Here is a 23,398-nt window from a genome sequence, read left to right as displayed (position 1 = left end):
TTAAGAGGATCCATCTTAGATACGACATGCACTGTATGAGTGAGCATGTAAGTCTCAGTTTTTGTGCGGCCCATACAAGTGCGAGACACAATTTCTCGAGTGGCGTGTATCGCGTCTCATATCCTTGGAGTTTCTTGCTTAGGTAATAGATTGCATTCTCCTAGTTTTCGATCTCTTGTGCTAGCATTGCCCCCATCGTTTCTCTTGTGACCGTAAGGTAGAGTCGAAGAGGAAAGTCAGGTATTGCCGGCGCTAGCACGGGTGGGTTTGCCAAATACTCTTTGATTTTGTCGAAAGCCTTTTGGAAGTCATTATCCCATGTGACTGGGACATTCTTCTTAAGCTTCTTGAATATAGGTTCGCATATCGCTGTGAGCTTTGATATGAACCTACTTATGTACTGCAACCTTCCAATGAAGCCTCAAATCTCCTTCTCATTTTTGGGTGGTGGCATGGCCATGATCGCTTTTACTTTTGAAGGATCTATTTCAATCCCTCGAGAACTGATCACATATCCAAGTAATTTGCCTGACGTGACTCCGAATGCACATTTTGCTGGATTTAATCTCATGTTATACTTACGGAGTCTTGCAAAAAATTTGCGAAGTGCGACAATATGGCCTGGGCGATCTTTAGACTTGACAATCATGTCATCAACATAGACCTCCACCTCTTTGTGCATCATGTCATGTAAAAGTGCTGTAGCTGCTCTTTGGTAGGTGGCACCCGCGTTTTTCAACCCGAATGGCATTACCGTATAGCAATATGTACCCCACTGTGTGATGAATGTGGTTTTCTCCATGTCTTCTTCGGCCATCAATACTTGATTATATCCGGCGTAACCATCCATGAATGACAGGAGTGCATGGTTTGCTGTATTATCGACCAGAATGTCAATGTGAGGTAGAGGGAACCCATCTTTTGGGCTTGCTTTATTGAGATCCCTGTAATCAACACACATTCTGACCCTTCCATCCTTCTTTGGAACTGGGACCACATTTGCTATCCATTCCGGATACTTGGATACTCTGATGAAACCTGCGGCCAATTGTTTCCTGATTTCTTCTTTGATTTTGAGAGCCACATCTGGTTTCATTCGGCGCAGCTTTTGTTTGACAGGCTTCATACCTGGAATGAGTGGTATCGTATGCTGAGCTATATCCCTGTCAATTCCTGGCATATCTTGGTATGACCAAGAAAATACATCAACAAATTCACTAAGCAAGTTAATTAACTCTTTGCGTTCATCTTGACTTAGTGTTAATCCAATTTTTACTTCTTTAACAGTCGTATCATTGGAAATATTAATTGTTTCTGTATCTTCAATAACTGCTGTTTTATTTTCGTGTTCTTCCATTGCTTTTATTATTTCTTTGTCATTTTTATCATTAGCAAAGCAATATTGATCAGGGCTAGGGAAATGGCACACATCGTAAGCAAAGGTATTCATTTTATTGAATTCACTGGCTAAAACATCAAGAGAGGCAAGGTCAGCTGTGACCTCACCAGAATTATTAGGACTAGAAAGATAAGGCTCAACAAGAGACTCAGGGCTGAACTCTATAGCAGAAAGAGGGTCGGCCTCAAACTCTAAGGACTCATCTACAGACTTAGACTCAGACTCGGACTCGGACCCAGATGATTCAGACTCATCAAACATAGGACCCTCGCCAGCGGTTATTTCCAACTTCTCTCCACCTGGCGTAGTGATCCTCAATGTCTTGCACCATCCCCTTGAAATGTTGTCAGCTTGGACGATTAACTCGGAGGGATCAAACTCCTTGTTTGCTATGACCGCTTGAACGAGCTCAGAGCTATCATTGCAGACCGGCTTGGATTCATTTCTCTCCATTCCAAAAAGAAGATTAATTCCCAGATCACCAGAGTTCAGGTTGGCTGACTTCTCGACTGTGGAGAGTTCTTCATCGAGGAAGTCACAATCGAGGAATACTTCGAATCCTGGTTCACGGATCCCATCATGGACAAATGGCTCGGGGAATTCATAGCATGGGAAGTCTTCCCCTTCTTTGATGTACTGGCCGTTGAGAGTGAACGGATATGGATCCATGGCCATTTCTGTCTTCGTGATTCGAGCATTGTTGCGAGCCTTCAATTTCAAGGCGGCCCGTTTCAAGTCTTCCTTTGTTGGTTCGAATCCTAAGCCGAAAGTGTCTTTCTTGGTTGCACCAGGATGGCCCCAAGATTTAGCCATTTTCTTCTTGAGCCCAAGGGTCATTCCAGGAAAGTGACCTTGTTTCTTCAGAATGGCGTTGATACTAGTGTTTGAATAAGGATCGAAGTCGAGATGACACTTTTCCTCTTCTTCGATCGCAAGAACATCATCTAAAGAAAAACCCCATAGGTCTTCATCTTCCTCGTCGTGTTCAACATGGACGATAGGGGTATCAATGACTTGAATGCGCATAGGAGAAGCATCGATAGTAATCGGAATCCCTCCCACTATGGCTTTCACTTTCTGGTGGAGCGACGACGGAATCGCCTTTAGCTCATGAAGCCAAGGGCGTCCTAACAGCAGATTGAAAGAGGCCTTGATATCCACCACCTGAAACTTGGTGCGATGCTCAACGGTCCCAGTGGTTATATTCAGTATGATAGTACCCACGGCTTGACGGCGAGTATTATCGTAAGCGCGAATCCCCTGAGTGGAAGGAGTCAACTCTTCATTCTTTATACCCAACTTCTTTGCAGTACGGAGTGGGCACACATTGATTGCAGAGCCATTATCAACCAGGCTCATAGGAACATTCATCTGCCTACACACCACAGTGAGGTGTAAGGCCTTATTATGTTGATCCCCTTCCGGGGGTAGATCCTTATCAGAAAAGGAAATCAGATTGCTGGTACTCGACAGCTCAGTAGTGAGGAAGTTGACCAGTCCTTGGGGAGTCATGTCGTCATCGACTCCTATCTTCACCAGAGCATTCATTACAGCCTTTCGATGCTCGTGGGAAGTGGCCAAAAGCTTCCATACATTCATCTCCACCTTGGTCTTTTGTAGCTGTTTGACCACATCACTATTCACAGGGTCGATGGAATCAACTATCGGATTTAATTGTGGTGGAGGTGGAGGTGGGTTAGGTTGTTGCAACCGTCCACTTCTAGTGAGAACCTTGACCTCAAGGTCCCCCCAAACATCTTCACTGGTGCCGAGAGACGAACAGGCTATATCTTTGAGATAGATATCTTCATCATCGCTATCCCAAATCCCATTCACTTCTTCAGTGCTTGAGATAAATAGAACTTCTGGCAGAGGTTCATTCACAGGTTGAATGAGTATCGACGGATCAAAGGAGACTTCATCTCCCATGATAGCAAGAGCATCAGAAAGAGGACCTGTTTGAATGTTAGGCTTCTTGCCCCCCGGAGGGACAGGAAGTTGGTTAGCATCTATTAGGTCTTGGATTGCGTCTTTTAGCCTCCAACACTTCTCAGTATTATGACCCTTGCCTTGATGATACTTGCAATAAGCATTGGGGTCATAATTAGCGGTCCTATTCTCAGGTCGAGGTTCTGGGAATGGTCCAATTGGCATAATCAATCCCTTACTATGAAGACGGTCATAAGCAGCATCATAAGTCATTCCCAAAGGCGTATAAATCCTCCTTTGCCTTTGGAATTTTTGAGGAGGAGCATTAAGGGCCAGCACATCACTAATGTCGATGTTGTTGGTAGCATTATTGGGCTTAGAAGACGAAGAAGAAGGAGTGTCGTTCTTCTTGTTTTTCCAAGTGCTGCTGTTATTGTTGTTACCAACAGACTTCATCAGTTCATCTTCGATATTGATTCCAATATCGTATACAGCTTCAAAGGTACTTAAAGGCAGAAACTTCAAGTGTTGCTTGTATTTATGCGTCAGATTGGAAATGAACAAGCGAACCATTTCCTTCTCCTTGGGAGGGTCTACCAGGAGTGCAGCTGTTTCTCTCCACCTACTTAGGTAAGTAGTGAAGCCTTCATTCTCTTTCTGTTTGAGAATGGAGAGTTCACGTTTAGAAGTCTTGGCCTGAATGTTGCACTTGTATCGGTTCATAAAGCTTTCAGCAACATCTTCCCAGGTCGCAACATGCTTGGATTCTAGGGAATAAAACCACTGTTGACAGGCATGCTCTAAGGAAAGAGGAAACACCGTAGGGAAGAGTGTCACATCTACTCCCTTAAGAGCCATAGTTGCAGAAAAAGCCTTCAAATGGAACAGCGGGTTATCAGTAGGCTTGAACTTTGGAATATCAGCAGTGGAAAATTTTTCAGGGAGTTTCTCTCTTATGGACGAGGAAGTGACAGGCTGTTCCACATAAGTGAACTCTTCTGAAATCTTACTCATCTGTTCCTTGATCTTGTCCATCGCAGCAACAGTAACACTATTTTGCTTGTCTTGCTCTACAGTGCTGACTCTAGTAGTGAGTGTCTGCATCATGTCAGACAACCTTTCGATTGTCCTGTTGAGGTTCTCGATGTCTTCCTTAGTTGCCATTGGTTGAAAGTAGACTGGAGACGGATCTTGTGGAGATGACTGAGGTGGTTTCCTTGTACGCCTCTTTGGTACAAGAGGTTGTTGAGGTATGGACTCGAACCGTAACAATCTACCCTTGCTTCTTGCCCAAGTGCTGTGACACCGAAACAAACACACCTTTAATGACCAAACTTGACCTTAACCTATCCGGATTAAAGAAAATTTTTTTTTTTTATCGAAGCTCTACTTATTAAAAAAAAAGAAACATGGGAGGATACCATCCGACTTACTCCGAAAAAAAAAAAAAAAAAACGACACAAAAAAAACGAGACTTCCCTAAAATACGGTCAAAGTGATGTACGACTAAAAAGAAAAGTGTGTGGACATAACATGTAAGTGATTAGGTGAGTTTATAGACACGTGTTTTGACCGTATAACTAGACACGACTCAATACTGGACACAAAAATCGAGAAAAAAGACTGACGGGACACTTTCCTGGGCACCGTGTCACGGTACAGACTAGCGTGACACGGTTAAGGCTTACCGTCAGACGGTAGCCTTTACCGTGTCACGGCACTGTTCACCGTGACACGGCAGAAAATGCCGTGACACGGTGCGCAGTTCCAGGTCAGTTTTGTGATTAAGATTTTTTTTTTTTTTTTTTAGACTTTAATCGATTTTAAGTCCGTACTAATTACTGTGTGAGAAAAAACCCTCGGTCATGGGTCAAACAAAAAAGCAAACACATTAGGGTTAGCATCGAACAAACACATAGCATGTAGGCACGATGATGTAAAAAAAGTTCGCAACCTAAAGTCAAGGTCTATGTTCAACTATTGGTCAAGCTTTGGGTGTCAAAAGGGTACCATGGTTAAGAGTTTGGACGCGTTAGCAAGGCAGCCTCCCTTGAGGGTGTATGCCAACGGGCGGCTCCGCGAGTTCGTGATGAAATTGAACTCGACTCCATGGTTTGGGTGGATTTAATAACTCGGATGAACCCTTATTGCCATGAGCGTTTTTGGGTTGATAGAGCTTAAATTCCCCGGGGCTAAGACGCATGTAGAACACATACGTTTTTTCAGAAAAATCGAAGGAAGTCGACTGTGGAAAAAGAAAATAGGTCACCGGACAGATTTTAGGACTGCCGTGACACGGCAGAAATTCCCGTGTCACGGTACAGTCTACCGTCAGACGGTACACTGTACCGTGACACGGCAGACTCTGCCGTGACACGGCAGTCAGAAAATCTGACTGGTGCCCTGTTTGCTTTTGCGCGCAACCGAGTTATCCAATTTTTCCTACGGGACAGACCTGAATGTGACGTTAAAACGTCTATGCAGATGCAAAAAAAAAAAAAAATGCCGAATTAATCACAGGAATATTTTTTTCAAGAATCTTTCAAGTCTCATCCACTCATCTTAATTAAATACCGATCACTCAAATCGATAAATAATTAAGAATCCTCCCCAGTGGAGTCGCCAAATTGTAGGCGTCGTTCGAAGTGCGCCTACGTTAAAAGCATGTTGTGAATATGCTTGGCACTCATAGGAAGTGGGAATTGACATTACGATTAGGGACAACGATTAGGGACAAATAAAGTAGGGAGCCGCCAACAAGTTTTTAAGGAACTTGTAAACCGTTCACGGATCATAAAAAGGCAACCACGATAAAGGGACAACGAAGGCAACGATTGACCCGTGAAGGTTACACCCCATTCATAATCCATGAGATTACTAACTCCATATGGTTCGGAACCACGAAAGGAGGATGGGGGATGATGGTACGAAGTGAGTCATGGAGTCACATTCGCCCGTATTGGCCTCTACTCGATTCTTATAGTGAAAAGTGATTCCTGCGATCTCAAAGGCATACAAACAATAATTCAATTCGCTCCAAACTATTATTTAACTAAATTGGTTCAAAATTAATGCAACATATAATTCTAAAATATTGTGATCACTTGATTAAACAACAAGATTAAAAGGAACCTAAACCGGTTGTCCAAATTATCTTATTAGGTGTGATTTTCAATTACATATTCCCATTAACATGTAATATTGTGATCAAAATAAATAATAGAATCAATATAAACATAAAAAGAACCAATTTAATCATAATTCTAACAACAGAAAAAATCGTTAGAAAAATAATAATAAAAAGAGCATAACTCTTACTTTGAATCTGTTTGCTTGCAACTACAAAATAATAAAACAAGTTAGTAACTTCAAGGAAATAATAAAACAACAATTAAATTAAATTAAATAAAAACAAGGTTAATTTTGGGGCCAAACCCTCAAACGATTCTACCTTTCACGCCTTGGTTTAAGGATAGAACCTCGAGTAAAATATGGACTCCTTTGAGTGCTTGAAGAGGGAATTTTGAAGTGAAAAGGGTAGGCTAGTGTTTAGGTTAAGAGCATAGAAGAGAGAAAAAATAAGAATAATAGAATTCTGGTTGCCCCGTTCATCAGAAATGAGGGGGTATTTATAGGGAAATGTGCCGAGGGAGCACACGGAACCCTAAAATGATAAAAAACCCTAAAAAATATCCCGTGACACGGTCAGACTGTACCGTGACACGGTTAAATTGTACCGTCAGACGGTACAAGTTCCCGTGACACGGTCAGTCTTTGGAGTGTCGCGGGAAACTTTCAGAAAACGGAACGGAAAACGCGTTAAGGGTTTGCGCGGAAAGGACGCGGAGCTTCCCGTGTCACGGCAGACCTCCCGTGTCACGGGAAGTCCCACCGTCAGACGGGAAGAGTTCCCGTGACACGGTCAAGCCTGACCGTGACACGATCAACTCCAGTCCACTTTTCCGTCTAAATTCATTTTTAACCCTAATTTCTTTCGGCTTTTTGAGTGCCGATCGATAATTACGGGCTTTTTTTCTGACTTTTAATATTCGGGCTAAAATAATAAATAAATAAAATAAAATATTTGGGCCAAAAATAATAATAAAATAAAAAGGTTTGGGCTTAAATTAAAACTATGCTTTTACCAAACACCAAGACTGATCCATGGACCTTTCAAAAATATGAATTTAATAAAATACGATTTTTTAAGCACTCTCGGGATTAAATACTAAACCCGACCAATAGTGGCGGTGAAAGGTTATTTATCATCGGGCTTGGTTTTGGGGAGACATTTTTAGGTGTCTACACTACTCAAGTAATTATGGGTAGTAATTTTTAAGTTGGTCAAGGTTTGGTATGTTTGAAAACTCATTGCCATCCATGTCGGTTACTTTTGCTGCACCTCTAGATAGGATGGTTTTGACAATATAAGGTCCGGACCAATTAGGCATAAATTTGCCTCTTTGATCCAAAACATTTTTCCTTAATGCTTTTAACACCAAGTCTCCTACTTTGATGTTTCTTGTCTTGACCTTTTTCTTAAAACACCTAGCCATACGGGTTTGATAACATTGGGTATGATGTAGAGCTTCTAGTCGCTTTTTGTCAAGTAGAATTAGCTCTTCATACCTTGCTCTAGTCCATTCGACTTCATCGAGTTTACTTTCTAGTGCAATGCGTAGAGATGGAATCTCTAGCTCTACAGGTTGTACGACATCCATTCCATAAACCAAGGAGAATGGCATATTTCTTGTTGATGTGCGAATTGATGTGCGATAACCCCAAAGTGCAAAATGGAGTTTGTCAGGCCAATCCTTGTAATTTTCTGTCATTTTCTCGATAATAGTCTTTAGGTTTTTATTAGCTGCCTCAACTGCTCTATTTTCTTGAGGTCTATAAGGGGAAGAATGATGGTGTTGAATACCATATTTTTGTAACAATTCTTCACATTCATCTTGAAAGTGAGTTCCATTGTCACTTATCATCTCATGTGGGACTCCATATTGACAAATAATATTCCTTTCGATAGAGAGTGCTACATGTTTCGCAGTGTGTTTAGCATATGATTGTGCTTCAACCCACTTTGTGAATTAATCAATTGCTACTAGGATGTATTCGTGACCTACTGTCCCAGGTGGGGTAATTTTACCGATAATATCAATTCCCCATGTCGAGAATGGCCATGGTGCAGTGTAGGTGTAAAGTAGAGATGGAGGAACATGTTGTAAGTGGCATTTAGGGCATCTTTTCACATATTGATGACAATCCCTATTCATGGTAGTCCAATAGTAACCCTCTCGCATTATCTTTTGGACTAGCATTTTGCCATTAACATGGGTTCCACAAATGGCTTCGTGGACTATTCTCATAGCTCTTTGGGCATCCTTTTTCCCTACACATAAGAGAGATCGACCCTTAGGTACCCTTTTATGTAACTCGTTGTCTATGAGTACGTATTGGGAAGCCAAGAGTCTTAATGCTCGCTTTGTTCTTTTGTCAGCATGAGGAGGATATTCTCCTTTGGTGACGTGATTAAGTATATCTGTATACCACGGTTCTTCTTCTTCTTCTTCTTCTTCTTCTTCTTCTTCTTCTTCTTCTTCTTCTTCTTCTTCTTCTTCTTCTTCTTCTTCTTCTTCTTCTTCTTCTTCTTCTTCTTCTTCTTCTTATTATTATTATTATTATTATTATTATTATTATTATTATTATTATTATTATTATTATTATTATTATTATTATTATTATTATTATTATTATTATTATTATTATTATTATTATTATTATTATTATTATTATTATTATTATTCTTCTTCTTCTTCTTCTTCTTCTTCTTCTTCTTCTTCTTCTTCTTCTTCTTCTTCTTCTTCTTCTTCTTCTTCTTCTTCTTCTTCTTCTTCTTCTTCTTCTTCTTATTATTATTATTATTATTATTATTATTATTATTATTATTATTATTATTATTATTATTATTATTATTATTATTATTATTCTTCTTCTTATTATTATTATTATTATTCTTCGTCTTCTTCTTCTTCTTCTTCTTCTTCTTCTATCTTCTATCTTCTATAGCTTGAATGTAAGCCGATTTATGCCTTTTCTCTATAGTTAGAGGCATTTGCTCGATTTCCATAGGAATCCAAACCATTGAGGCTAGTCTTGCCAAGGCATCAGCAAATTGGTTTTCTTCTATAGGTAGATAGGTGCATTCTACCTTTTCCAGCTGATTGGTGAGAGTTTCCAGATAAGTTTGGTAAGGGGCTAGACTTTAACTCCTTACTTTCCATCTTTTAGAAATCTGGTTGATGATCAACGAAGAGTCTCCAAATATTCGTAATTTCTTTACTCCCAATGCCAAAGCTGTTTCAAGGCCTACCATGCATGCTTCGTATTCAGCAGCGTTGTTGGTAACGTCGAAATCTAGCTTTATAGAGATTGGAACGTGCTCTTCTTTAGGTGATACTAAGAGTACTACAACGCCACATCCCTTTTGGTTTGAGGCTCCATCAAAGTATAAAGTCCAAGTATCATCTTCTGTGACCATCAAGTCTGTGTCTGGAAATTCATTGTCATGTACCGGTGTTGAATATTCTATTGGGAAATCCGCTAGGAAATCCGATACCACAGATCCTTTGATAGCCTTTTGAGGCATGAATCTTACATCGAACTGGGCTAAACTGTATATCCACCTTGATATGCGCCCATCGAGTGTAGACTTTTCGTATAGATACTTAAGTGAATCAATTAGAGAAACTACAAAGACTGTATGCACGAGCATGTAATGTCTTAGCTTGGTTGTGGCCCACACCAATGCGAGGCACAATTTCTCAAGCGGTGTATAGCGTACTTCATATTCGAACATCTTTTTTCTTAGATAGTATATTGCGTTTTCTTTACCTTCTACTTCTTGTGCAAGCATGGCCCCCATTGTCTCCTTGGTGACTGTTAAGTACAACCTAAGAGGAATCCCTGGGAGTGCTGGCGCTAATACGGGAGGATTTGCGAGATAGGCTTTGATCTTTTCAAAGGCTTTTTGACATTCGTCATCCCATATTACTGGCACATTCTTTTTGAGCTTCTTGAACATTGGTTCGTATATCGTTGTTAGCTTCAATATGAACCTACTTATATATTGCAACCGGCCAATAAACCCTCGAATTTGTTTCTCGGTTTTGGGCGGTGGCATTGACATGATTGCCTTGATCTTGGTTGTGTCAATCTTTATTCCTCTAGAACTTATGACATATCCCAAGAGCTTGCCTGAGGTGACTCCAAAAGCACACTTAGATGGATTCAACCTCATGTTCTATTTTCTTAGCCTTTCAAAGAATTTTCTTAAGGCTACTTGATGTCCTGGGCGATCTTTTGATTACACAATCATGTCGTCTACATATACTTCAACCTCTTTGTGCATTATGTCATAGAGTAGGACAATCGCTGCTCATTGGTAAGTAGCACCCGCGTTTTTCAACCCGAATGGCATTACCGTGTAACAGTAAGTACCCCATGGTGTTATAAATGTTGTTTTCTCCATGTCTTCTTCTACCATGAGAATTTGATTGTACCTAGCGTATCCATCCATAAATGAGAGAAGCGCATGATTTATTGTATTATCTACTAAAATATTGATGTGTGGCAAAGGGAAGTCGTCATTTAGACTTGCCTTATTTAAATCTTGATAGTCGACACACATTCTTACCCTTCCATCCTTCTTCGGAACTAGGACCACGTTGGCTACCCATTGGGGTATTTGGATACCCTGATAAAACCTGCAGTTATTTGTTTTTGAACTTCTTCTTTTATTTTAAGAGCTACATCGGGTTTCATTCGACGCAGCTTCTGTTTTACAGGTTTCATTCCTGGAATTAGTGGTATAATGTGTTGAGCTATTTTTCTATTAATGCCTGGCATATCTTCATATGACCAGGCGAATACATCGATATATTCTTTGAGTAGATTAATTAAATCGGTTCTTTCTTGTTTATTAAGCGTTAATCTGATTTTAACTTCTCCTTTAATGGTTGAATCATTTGAGATATAAACCGTCTCAGTATCCTCAATTATTGGCGTTTTATTTTCAAGTGTTTCCAATGCTTTAATAATTTCTTTGTCATTTTCATTGTTAGTTAAGCAATGCTCATCATCTTGGGTTAATGAAAAACACTAGGAGTAAGAGGAAGAAGACATATTATTGAATTCTGAAATCATTACATCGAAAAGGGAAATGTCCTCAAGGACTTGACTGCTAACTATCCTAGGAGTAGAAAAATTAGAAATAGGGGGTGCTGTAGCTAAAGACTTGGAAGACTCTATAGGAAAAGACTCTGACTCTGACTCAGACGATTCTTCAAACATTGGTCCTTGCCCTGTTTTTATTGAGATTTTCCTTCCACTTGGAGTAGTCACCTTGACTGTCTTGTGCCATCCTTGCACTAATCCTTCCGCTGGAGTGATGAGCTTCGAAGGGTCAAAGTTCTCGCTTTGTAGGACCGTTTGGATGAGCAAGGAATTATCCTCTACATATTTTGGCTTATCTTTTTCACGCCCAAAGAGTAGTCCCATGACATTAAATTCAAAGCATGGGGGTGCTTTCTCCTTATGAGTAGGAGTTGGGATCTCATCTAGAAAGTAGCAATCCATAAAGATTTCGAACCCAAGTTGCCTTATGCCATTTACAACAAAAGGTTCGGGAAATTCATAGCATGGATAGTCCCCTCCTTCTCTTATGAACTGTCCATTGAGAGTAAGAGGATACTGATCCATTGGGATTGCTTTCTTTTGGGTGCGAGCGTTCCTACGCGCCTTAGACCTTTCCTGGGCTCGCTGAAGATCTTCCCGAGTCAGTTTGAAACCAAGTCCGAAAGTATCTAACAAAGGGGGGCTAGGTAATTCCATTTGTTTTGCTATCTCCTTTTTCTTTCTTAGAGTCATTCCAGGAAAGTGCCCCTATCTCTTGAGAATAATATTTACTGTCATATTGGAGTGGGGGTCGTGACAAAGATGGGTCCTTTCATCCTCCTTGATTAAGGAGACCTCTTCATGAGCCCTACAAGTCTTCATCATCCTCATCGTGCTCCACATTAATGATCGGATTTTCGACAGCTTTAATCCTCATAGGCGAAGCATCGATATTGTGATAGGGATTCCTCCAACTATGGCTTTTACCTGTTGATGAAGAGATGAAGGGACGGCCTTGAGGTCATGAAGCCAAGGGCGTCCCAACAATAAGTTGAAGGAAGCCTTAATATCTACCACTTGGAAAGTAGTGGCATTTTCTATTGCTCCCGCCGTTACATTCATAGTGATTTTTCCAAGAGCTTGGCGACGAGTATTGTCCTAGGCTCTTATTCCTTTTGTTGACAGGGTTAAGTCTTCATCCCTTATGCCTAACATCCTCGCAGTTTATAGTGGACAAACATTAATTGTCTATCCGTTGTCTACAAGAGTCATTGAGACGTTCATTCTCTTGCAAACTACTATGAGGTTTAGAGCCTTGTAATTCTTGCCACCTTTTGGAGGTAAATCTTTGTTAGAAAAGGTGATCAAGTTGATAGGACTAGGGAGATCACTCGTAAGGAAGTTAGCCAACCCCTAAGGAGTGGTGTCGGAATCTATCCCTATCTTATCCAAGGCATTCATTACCGCCAACCTATGTTCTCGAGATGTAGCTCGAAGTTTCCATACGTTCATTTCGACCTTGGTATTTTTAAATTGCTTGAAAATGTCATTGTCTTCTATAATAGGTATGGGAACTTGTTTCACGGTAGGAATAGGTTGTGTAGAGATGGGAGGTTGCATTCTCCCGAATCTTGTGAGGATGTCTATGGGTGAACCCTCTTCATCCCAAAAATCACCTATTGAATATGACATTGAAAGTGGAGGTTCTTCCATGTCTTTTAGGTAGACGTCTTCATCATCGCTGTCCCAAACCCCATTAATGCTTATGTCTTGTTCTTGTGCACTACAAGAAAATAACCTTTTCGTAGCGATTATTTTAACCTTTAGTATCGATTGTAATTGCAACAAAAATCTTTCCCAACGAATGGTCATTCGATACAATATACCCCGTTGCCTTAGCCTTTAGTAGTCGTTTTCAATATCGCTGGGGTTAACCTCAATAATCGATACGAAAAACTACATCCAATTGTGGCGATTATTGTAGCGATTACAATCGCTTTAAATGTTTAACTCATTTTTTTCAAAAAAAAAAAAAGCATGCGTATGATCTTTACAAGATTCGAACATGCAACCTCAAACTCTTATATTAAATGTTTCACCAATAAGTTATGACATATTTTATGTATTCTTGTCAAACAATATTAATATATCTAGTGTTGAAAAGGCTTTTCGTATCGTTTTTTAGGATTTAGTGGCGATTGTAAATGATATGATTTCTCAAAATTATATAAATGTGTAAAAATAGTGTGGATATGTATTATTATGTTTTCCGTATCGATTTATATGGGAAAACCATGGCGATTGTAAAATGATAAGACTTCCTTAATTATTTCACAAATATACTTGCACATTGTAGCAAATGTACAATCGCTACGAAATAATCGCTACGAAAAGACATTTTTCTTGTAGTGACGTTGGATTTGAACTAGCTTCTTATCATCAATCATAATCAGAATTAATTCTTTGAATTTAAAACAGTTTTCAATGGTATGTGCCCTTGATTGATGGTAAGGACAATAGAACCTTTCTGTCCTCTTTAGTGATTCAAATGGTCTCGGTTCGAGAGGTTTGACCTTACCATTCTCGGAGAGCATTTTTAACATTTTAGCATAAGAAGTCCCAATTAGAGTATAGAGTTTATTACTCTTCTTGGGTGTGTCAATTACTTGGAGAGGGAATGCTTTCTTCTATATAGGTGGAACTTTAGCATACTTGCTCTGAAGTTCCTCTCCTTGTTTCTTTGCTAATTCAATAGCTTCACGTAGTAAGTCTATTCCCTCCCACATTGACCATATAAGAATCCGTACTTCTTCCTTGGTTGCTAGTTCTTGTTCAGAAGGAAAATCATCCATGGCATAGAAAACGGTTCCCTCCTCTTCTTCGATAGCATGAATTTCTTCAACAGGTTTTCCTCATCAGAGATGGCCAAGGAATCGGAGAGAGGTGCATTATTGATGCTTGGCTTCTTACTTGCAGGGGGCAATGGTAGCTTATTATTATCAATCAAATCTTGGATTTCTTCCTTAAGCTTTCAACAATTCTCAGTGAGATGTCCCCTACCTTGGTGATATTTGCAGTGTGCATTGGGGTTCCAATTAGCTGTTTGTTTTTCGAGTGGTGGGTCCCCAAATTGTCCAATAGGAGTTATAAGACCTTTTGCATTTAGTCAATCGAATGCGGTGCCATAACTCATACCAATAGGAGTAAAATTCCTCCTAAATGGTTTCTTTTGTCCTTGGTTGTTCATAGCAAGGACTTCACTCAAATTTTAGTGGGTTGGTTTTGGAAGAAGAAGGATTGTCGTTCTTCTTGCCTTTCCAGCCATTTTTGGAATATTGATAGCAACTTTTTGTTTAGCAAGGTCGTCTTCAATGTTAATCCCAATATCATAGACGGCCTTGAAGGTGTGTAGATTGTTTTGATATTTTAGATACTTGGAGTAATTTTCTTGGAGGTTCTTGATAAACAACCTCACAGATTCCTTTTCACTCGGTACTTCAATCATCCTAGCAGAGGTTTCTCTCCTTTTATTGAAGGAAGAAGTGAAACCTTCATTCTCTTTCTGCTTAAGTATCTCAAGTTCCCTATGATTAGTTTCAACTTGAATATTGCATTTATACCTATCAATGAAAGCTTTTACAATTGATTCCCAAGTAGAGGTTTTCTCTTTGTCAAGGGAGAAGAACCATTATTGGCAAACGGTTTCAAGAGATAAGAAAAATAAAGAATGAAATACTTTTCTGTCAATACCCTTAATATTCATTATTGTTTCAAAAGTTCTTAAAAGAAAGTAAGGGTTATCAGTTGCCTTGAATTTTGGGATGTCATTGGCATTGAATTTCTGCTGAAGAAGCTCCTTGTCCACCGAGACCCCTTGTGAACTAATGCCCTGGAACCTGTAATCATTAGATATCTTGCTCAAGCTTTCTTGCATGAGCTCCATTTGTTGTTGCTTTACAAGGTCATTAATTTGGAGGGTTAAGGTCTTTAGCAGTTCAATAACACCAACCATTTGCTTCTTCAGCTCATTAACTTTTTCTTGACTCGCCAATATCTTCTTGGATTTCCTTTTTCGACCGATTAGTTTGTCAAAAAGCTATACTTGAACGAAAAGGTTGTCTCTGATCAAACGCCCTTCCTTTCTTGACCACGCGCTGTAAATTAAACCATTTTTATTTTAATGACTTGACTCAAATTGACTTTGACTTTATGGGTTTATAAAGAAAAGGAAAAAAAAAAGCGAAAAAAGGGTGTATATTTTTGGGAATCAAGTATATGGGTTCAAACAAGTGATTTAATTGGAGGATTAATATCGGACTTACCCCCCTAAAAAAATAACGGAAAACACGCGCATGCAAGACTCTTTAGACATGATCAAAGTGTACATACATATTAGTGTGTGCTTTATTTGTGAGTGCAAGTGGCATGCTTTGACTCTTGTGTAAGACCATGGGACTTAGTGCCTAGACTCAATTAAGGATTAAACAAAGGTACTGTTATTAACAAAATAATCGAACTGATTAGCAAACTATTTAATTAGATTCGTCGTGATGACTCGAGAAAAATGCTAAATTGTCGCCAAAGCGACAGGATTGTCGCTGCAAACTGTAGTGCAACGCCAGACGACAGAGTTGTCTCTCAGCGTTACACAGCAGCGTGTGGCGCTGCATTCCAAAGTTTTGCGCCATTACTGGAGCATTAATCTGGGACTGCTTTCAGTATTTTTACTCTACGGGATAAGCCTAAAGTCGTACTAAGTCAATTCAGATTAAATTATTAGACTTTAATTACTCAAATTAATTAATTAATTAATTAGGAAAAGTCCTTTTACCCATTAATTAGTTTATTTAAGGCTTAAACACAAGTCAATTAAACAGTTAGGAAAAACAAATAGAGTATGCACAACAAATAATGCACAATTAGTCAAGTAGGCACAATATGATGCAATGAGTTTGCAACCTAACCATGGCTCTAGTTCTCTAAAGTACGGGATATGGGTTATTCAAATATGGTCCATGGTTATGAGTCCAAATGCACCGCGCGGAAGCCTTACCTTTGGAAGGGTTGGCGCGAGTGGATGGGACCCTGTGAGTTAAACTCGCTTCCATAGTTTTGTGAATTCAACATTCTCCGATGTACCTTTTGTTGCTCAGAGAGTCAGAGCGTTCAATGAGGTAGATGGAGCATGAATTCCCAGAGGGTTATGTCCATAGGTAGAACACATATGGATTTCAGAAAAAAAAAAAGAGAAAAACTCAATTAGGAAGTAGAATCGAGCCAACAGTGCTAGAACAGGTCGAATTTAGAACTCATATTTCTAGCTCGGTATTGGAAGAACGTAGCGCCAGCCAACAGGGACTGACTCCGCAATATAGCCCCGTCGCCTGGAGACAAAGCCATATCATCGGCGACATGCTCTGTTTGCTAGATGCCAATTCCTACATGCTTCAGCAGCTTTCTGTGTTCGTAAAATTTTCCTGTTTTTCGCAGCATTATTTTGATCCTAGTTGTGGCAGCTATTCCTCAAATTTCCTACGTGTAAAAAATCCTATGTTTTTAACTCATTATGGATGGTCTTTCCAATGAGATCTTTTTTATGCATATGAAAATAATGTTAATCAAGATTACGCACATGAAATACTTAGAACTTTTCGAGTCTCATCCACTCATTCTAAATCATTGCCGAAATAAATTTCAGGAATTAAAATAGAAATCCTCCCCAGTGAAGTCGCCAAAAAACTGTAGGGAATATTTCAAGCATTACATCAAACTTGAACCCCACTGGTGATCATACACTTAAGCATGGTGACGTCCAAAGGGAAGGAAGCTAGAGCAAAAAAGTCGCCAAAAAGTTTTAGGAACCTGTAAACCATTCATAGGGTGAAGGTTACACCCCTTAACGATCCATAAGATCGTCAACTCCAATAGGTCTGGAACCAAGACTGGAAGTTCGGGGATGAAGGTACAAATCCAATTAAACCTACCCTAATAATAGACCTCTACTTTATTCTTCTCGTATTCATGAGCGCTTTTTGACTAACATACAATCATTAGGTTTACCCTAAACCTGTTTATCTATGTTGGTTGAATATTAATGCACAAATAAATCTATTATTGGCGATCACTTGAATTATAATCAAATTAACCCTAAATAAGATTATTAATTATCTTATTAAGCGTGATTACATGTACAAATTCCCTTTAAACATGCATAAAAGGAATGATCAAGCAATAACAATAAAAATAAGCATCAAGCAACATAATAATCGAAATAACAATCATAATCGTAATAATAATCATTATAACAATCATAATAATCATAAAAATAATCATGTTAACAATAAAGCATAATAATAGCAAGATCCTAGGCATGATACTAACAAGATTAATAGCAAACCCTAGCATGTCACTAAACAATAAAGATCGAATATTTAGCCCTAACATGATACTATTAGGAAAGACAATAAAAGGCATCATAGAAATCATAATTGATATAAGAAACTTATTGTTGTCACCCTAAACATCATACCTAGAAAAGCATCCTAACATGATACTAGGAAAAACATCCTAACATGATACTAGGAATCAAAATAACAACCTAAACATGATTTCTATATCAAAATATCAATAAAACAATTAAAGCACTTACTTGGATGTCTCGTACCTCTTTCTAATAACAAAATACACGCGTTAGTAACTTCAAGGAAAATATCAAAATTAAATAATTAAATTAAATAATTGAAATAGAGAAGCTAAAGAAAGTTTAGACTAGATTTGGGACCAAACCCTCAGAAATTAAACCTTTCACGCCTAGGGCGAAGGCAGCTTCGAACTATGCTAGGTGTGTCTAGATCTTGTGAATGCAGAATTTTGTATTTGAGAAAAGGCTAGTTTAGAAAAGAGAGAGCGAGAGAGAGAGAGAGCGAGAGAGAGTATCAAGAATTTCTTGATGAGAGTTGGTGATTGAAGACAGAGGTTTTAGGAGGCTATTTACAACGAAAATCAGCCGGATTATGATAAAAAAGAATCAGAGTTTCGAAAAGAATAAAGCATGACGCTGTCGCCACACACGCCCCTGTCGCCAAACGACAGAGCCTGTCGCCAGGCGACAACTTGTAGTGCGGCGCTGCAGACAATTTTTCCACGCGTTTTCATATTTTGATAAAACTTAAGCGTATGAAGAGTAAAACTCTAATTTCCTTAAAAACACTTCTATTATTCTAAATAAAACTCTTAAAACTCAATTATCAATGCTAATCACATTAGGATTCAAAAGAACCTTCTAGAAGATTCTAGAAGACCACAATCAATCCTAATTGCATTAGGAATGATAAATCATAATAGCCCCCCTCTAGATCATTGGGCCGCATATAAAAATCTAACCGGCCTAGTTTAGTAATTTAGCCATAACTTTCTCATTATTCATCGGAATTAGGCTTATAATACGTCGTTGGAAAGCTCTTTTCGAACCCAATGCTACTACACCATTATTGGACCCTTTCCATGGAACAAACTAAACTGGATTGGCTATTTTCATAAAATAGGTTTTAAAAAACAGAGAGAAAGAAGAGAATTAAAAACCAACCGCAACACTAGAATTTCCACACTTTCACTTCATTTGATTATGATTCGACGTGAAAGGTACTCATCACTGGGTTTGGTTTTGGGGAGACACAAATGGGTGTCTACAGTGAGTAGTTTTCTTTCTAGGGTTTTATGGGGATCCATAATAATATGAAGGGGTAATTTATTATTGTTGATTGTCAATGCTTGATTAATTTTCTATTGATTGATTTAATGCTATGCAATTGGATTAGACCTGGTTTAATTGTATGAGTTATGCAATATTGATTCGAGATATAAGAATTGATGTTAAGGCTTAGTTTCAATAGGCGGACTAATTTATAAATGGTTAAGTCGAGATTCGAGAGATGAGATTTAATACCGGTAAATTAACTCTGTGATTGTAATACGTAGCAAAAGCCCTTTATGATCTGATTAATTGATACATTGATGATTGCATATTATGTTTTACCCCGGAATATTATTTATTGGTGAACCTATGCCCTAGGCTTTTATCAATTGATTTCTCGCTCTCTATATTTATTTCCTTTAGTTTAATTCCTTATATCTAAAATTTAGTTACTTTATAATTTAGATTATTTTAATTAATTAAGAATAGGAAGATTTATTTCCCTGTGGATCGACCCTTCTTCCCTATCTGCATAGTAAGAGGAACTTAGGAATTATTTTTAACTAGGTAATACGACTTTATCCTGTCACAGATGCAATAAGGTAAGTTGTGTGATAATAGGTGAAAGCATGCTAGTGTGTTTTGTTTACGCTTATGTTCTCAACATTGCTGATTGTGTGTTTGTATGTTTGTTTGACCTTGTCTTTACTTTGGCCTACGATGACCCTTTCTAATGGTGAGTAGTGGTAACAAGTAGAGGGGAGCTTTTCAGGTGATGAAGCATATTCATGATGGACATGAGTGAAGAGCAAATCATGCTTAGTTTCCATAAGACTATATATAATGTGATTATTTCTTTATTGATCATATTATTATTAATATTGTGAGTCTAATGCAAAGGTTTTAAAGTTTATTTGGTTCTAATAAGGGCCTACAATGGTTCCAAGTTGTAGGTTGTTTTTCGTTTGACTTTACTTTCGTTAGGTTGACTTTTAAGTTGAATTATTTTGAATGGCTTTAAAGATAGTCTTCCGCTGTGTGTCTTTTGTAATTGCCTTAGTCATTTTCAAAAAGGCGTAATGTCTTAGATCTTCCTATTTTAACTTTTTTAAAAAAAGGCAAATGGGTATTTTAAAGGAAAGGAATTTCTAGTGTGTTACATATGCCCCACCACGACACGACCGCCGGTGAGCTCAGTTTATTTTAGAAATGGCCTTTGACCTTATCCAAGTTATCTGGGTCGGGTAAACTGGGTGGTGGGCTTTTGGGGCGAAGAGGGAAGAGGAAAAGAAATGATGATAATAATGGGAGGAGGATGAGGGTAGTTTTGGTATGTCAATAGTTAATTATGATTCTGATGAGCAATATGAGGATGGCAATGGCAATACTGTTCTGGTGCATAATGAGGATAACACGTAGTAAGAATGATGATGATTACGATGACGATTTGGTAAGTTTAGTTGCAACTTTGATGGGAATTTTTCAAATTTGAACACTAATAGTATAGTGACAAGTGGTGGTGATAGTAATGGGAAGGAGAAGGGGAAGAGGAAGGGGTCGCCGGTAAAAAAATTGATGGCGGGGAGGCGGAGGAGAAAGAAGCTTTATGACCGCCTTTATATGCTTAGGTCTGTTGTGCCTAAGATTAGTAAGGTGAGGTTTTCTAGCTCACATACTACTCTTATGTGTGGATTGTGGATAATCTGTGTTTTTTAGGGTTCTTTGAATCTTTGTCATGCATAATACCTTTGTGTTTGATCATTAGCTTTATCGCTTTAAATGTTTACTTTTTGTTGTGAAGAATGGTTGAAAATTGATCTATTTTTTCATCAAAACATGTACATGATTGCTTTATTACTTTGTGTTTTATGGTTCTTTATCCAACGAAACTTCCATATAAATTGATAAATGGGCCTGGGCCATACTAGTCGTAAGTGTCCACTTTATATGACAAAGGAGGTTCCACCTCAAAACCATATATATTGAAATGAGGGGAGTAGCTCCTTAGCCTTATGAAGTGGACACAAATATCTCTTTTCTTCAATGTGGGATACACATTCCAATACACCTCTTCACTTTTTTACTTTTTCAATGTGGAAAGCACTTTCACTCTCATGTGGGTTTTCTTATGGGTTCAACATTCTCCCTCATATGTGAGTTGTCCATAATATACTAGCCAAGATCACAACTCAACCCAACCTAGCTCTAATAAATAGGTTTGGGCCACACTCGTCATAAGTGTCCACTTTATACGACCAATGAGGTTCCACCTCAAAACCATATGGCAATGAGGGGAGTAGCCCCTTAGCCTTATAAAATGGACACCACTTTCTCTTTTCTTCAATGTACACATTCTAATATACTTGTTCATTTTTTCACTCTTTTAGTGTGGGACAACACTTTATCTCACATGTTGGTTTTCTTATGGGCTCAATGAAAGTTGAGTTTTAAAAGAAAGGATTCATGATATTATTGTGACTTTTTTATTTCATTTAATGATAGTGGTGTAATGGTCTTTAAAACTATGAGTCAACTGAAAATTTGGCTGGTTTTAGATGGGTTAACCGAGTAACTTGTCATTAAGAGTAAGAATAACTGAATAAGTAATGCAAAAGAATTAATGGTTTTACATTGTATTTGAAAGACATCTCTTTCAAATAACTAAATCTTTCCGGTGTTTGAAAGTTTTGAAGTTAGAAGGAAGATGCTAGTTCAATTCTCCCCTCCCTTTGCCTTCCCTCCACGTACCATTTGTCATCCAAACACAAATGTTTTTGTTTAGTAATCATAGATAGAAGGGAAAGTGAGTATAAACATGGACCTTGTCTTTATATCTTATGTTATATAATCCTTATGAAATCGTAGTATTTGAAAACTGTTAATTGATGTTTCTCCTACTCAAAATCATGATACTTCAATTCTCACAAGGGTCCCTTTAAGTTACCATCAGAGAAATGGATAATAATTACTTTGATACCCATCTTAAGTCCATTCTATATATACTCACCGGTGATTTTGTTGATTTAAGACCCTTTCTAGAAACTTACCTAGGGAACTTATGTTTTCCTTTCCTTTTTCTACCCATTGATTTCGAGAGCTGATGATGTGAACAGTTGATCAAGTTTCATGTCATTGTGTGACTTGTAAGCATTACCGGTGGTTTTGGACTATTAGGCTTTGTTATCACATGTATACAGACACGTTGTATATTCCGTTGTATATATTATTTAAATAACACAGATAAATAACATTATAAAGATTTTCTGACCTAGGGGAACTTTATCATAAATTAAGTTCTAAGTAAATTGAAGATCTTCCTCCCAAAGTATTAGTGTCTATGGCTTAATAATAGTTGATATCCATTTTACAAGCTTTGTTTTGACTCCTAACTAGTAATTTGTTCCTTGCCTTTTGGTATTATATTTAAGAATACAAATTTGGTGGAATCAAAATTTATCCTATTTATCTAAAAGATTCTTGAAACTCTTTGTATGGAATATTTGTCAAAGTGTTTGCTGCATATGATTAAGAATCCAGACTTTAACTTCCATCCTAGGTGTGAGAAACTTGGGATTACTCATGTAATGTTTACAGATGATTTGTTGCTTTTTACTAGGGCTAATCTGGGATCTATCAAGCTTCTCTTTAAGGTTTCTAAAAGTTTTCTTATGCCTCTGAGTTCTGCAAATCTGGACAAAATTGATGCATATTTTGGGGGTATTTTGGAGCAGGAGAAATCTGAGCTTCAGCAAGTTTGGGAATGGCTAATGGTTCCTTGCCTTTTAAGTACCTTGGTGTTTCTCTTTCTTCTAAAAAGCTCACTATCCATGAGTGTAGGCCTTTTGTTAAAAGGGTTACTTGCAGAATTGATACTTGGGTGCCAAACATCTATCTTATGCTGGCAGATAACAACTGATTAAAAGTGTTCTTTTTGGTATTCAAGCCTTTTGGGCTAAGATTTTCATTTTACCAAAGAAAGTCATAAGAGAAATGGAGTCCAGATTTAGACGCTTTTTGTGGACTGGGAAGAGTAATAACCCCACTAAGAAAGCCTTGGCTGCTTGGAAATTCTTATGTTTACCTAAGTCTTGTAGGGGTTAGAACATTGCTTCCCTAGAAGAATGGAATAAGGCAGCTATAGCTAAGGTTCTATGGGATCTTGCAAGCAAATATGATAACCTTTAGGTAAAATGGGTTCACAT

Source organism: Chenopodium album, chromosome 6 (assembly GCF_948465745.1).
Source record: "Chenopodium album chromosome 6, dcCheAlbu1.1, whole genome shotgun sequence".
Taxonomy (NCBI): Eukaryota; Viridiplantae; Streptophyta; class Magnoliopsida; order Caryophyllales; family Amaranthaceae; genus Chenopodium; species Chenopodium album.
Note: the sequence above shows the minus strand (reverse complement) of the source record.